Raw genomic sequence first — 1,575 nt, 5'->3', positions numbered from 1 at the left:
GATAAAGCATCTCAGGGTCTTTGGTTAACGTTATACACACAGTATGCCTATAAGCACTCATATTTGAATGTATTATTTTTCTCAAGATATTATTAAGTTTATAATTTGGTGTTTTTAAACCCAAGAGAATTTACAATGTTTTTGATATAGAGGAACATTAAAATTTATTTCAATCACTTTAATTTTTCAAAATATTCCAAAAGAACTCCATATATCAGTTTTATATTCTTAACCGTAGCTATAATGAGATTGTAAATCTGATCCAAGTTATGAAAATTCACACACTCATTTATTATTATCACAACTTCAATACAAAGTGCAGGGAATTAGAGCTGAAACAGGAATAACAGATAGTATTCGTGCTTAAAGTCCACCCAAATAATGCTCTTCAATAAATCGCTGGAAGTTCGTAGTGTATTCGAGCAGGCGGTCTACACTAGGAAGGCAGGCTACTACATTGGGATCCTCCCGCATGGCCTTCAGCCATTCGTGCATACGGCTGCACTGCTCCGGTCCAGGGAATTTCAGCTCCCCCAGGACTTCAAACGAGGTAAGCCATGGAACCAGGGGCGCAAGAGCCACATCCGCCAGGCTCATCTTCTTGCCCGAGAAAAAGGGCCCCACCGATCCAATAACTCTCATCCCCTCCTCCAACGTTATAAAATGTTCCACGACCTCTTTCCGCGCGGTTGCATGCTCTTCCCCAAACCGTTTCATGAGCTTCAGTCCTGTCTCTATCAACTGCCCACGTACAGATACAAGAAAACAGAAAACAAGGGAGGCGTCAGAAAAGCTAGCGGCGAGAAAACAAAGTAAAAGAGGGGTCATAGAGCAACCTTCTTGTTGGCGAAGTCTGCCCAGAATCGAGCGAGCGACCTGTCGTAAGCGGAGCCTGGCAAAAGTGAGGGCGCGGTGTCGGAGGGCGGCCAGGTTTCCTCGATGTACTCGAGTATGACCAGCGACTGAGAGACGGGTTTTCCATTGTGTATGAGCACGGGGACCTATTTATACACAGGATTCGATCGCAAGAGGAGGTCGCTTCTGGCATGCAGGTTTTCTTCCATGGTCTCAAATTTGAGGCCCTTGTGCGTAAGAGCAAACACACAGCTCATTGCAAAGGGACTGGGCCATACCATTAGCAACTTCACTTCCGATCAGCATTCAAAATTGAACACGTCAGAGCCCTTCAAAGGGCCTCTGGCACGTCAGAGAAGTAAGGAGAAATTTTTACCTGTCAAAAGAAATTTAAAATATGATTTTTGTCATTTAAAAAAAAAATTGGAATAATATCTTAAAATTTTTTAAGAAGGGCTGTTAAATTTTCAACATTTTTTTAAATTTCATTTTTTCTGAAATTAAAATTTTAAGAATGTTGAATTTGTGAATTTCCTTTCATGTTAAAACTTAAATTCCATTTGAGAAACTCCCATTTCAAAAACAACAATTTCTTTTTGGGTTGTTTTTTCTAATTGTGCATATGATGCAAGTTATTATTACTTATTATGTCAAAATTACCTTTTCATACCATTACATTTGGCAGTTTCTAAGTTGCTCTCATTTAAAAAACAATAGTTT

The 1,575-nt window shown here is 39.7% G+C and overlaps 1 pseudogene across 1 annotated transcript; it reads right to left on the bottom strand.

Annotated features, from left to right (window-relative positions):
• Positions 1-363: 363 nt before the first annotated feature.
• LOC149201785 (putative glutathione S-transferase parC) lies at positions 364-1,154 on the bottom strand (annotated as a pseudogene). The gene is made up of 2 exons (XR_016253683.1): positions 837-1,154; positions 364-741 (listed from the first exon to the last, which is right to left on the bottom strand). The product of XR_016253683.1 is annotated as a putative glutathione S-transferase parC (transcript).
• Positions 1,155-1,575: the final 421 nt, after the last annotated feature.

The sequence above is a fragment of the Pinus tabuliformis genome, chromosome 2_1 (genome assembly GCF_031772625.1).
Source record: "Pinus tabuliformis cultivar Carrire ecotype Pingquan chromosome 2_1, CPIR1, whole genome shotgun sequence".
NCBI classification, from domain to species: domain Eukaryota; kingdom Viridiplantae; phylum Streptophyta; class Pinopsida; order Pinales; family Pinaceae; genus Pinus; species Pinus tabuliformis.
This window is presented reverse-complemented; position numbering and strand designations above follow the sequence as displayed.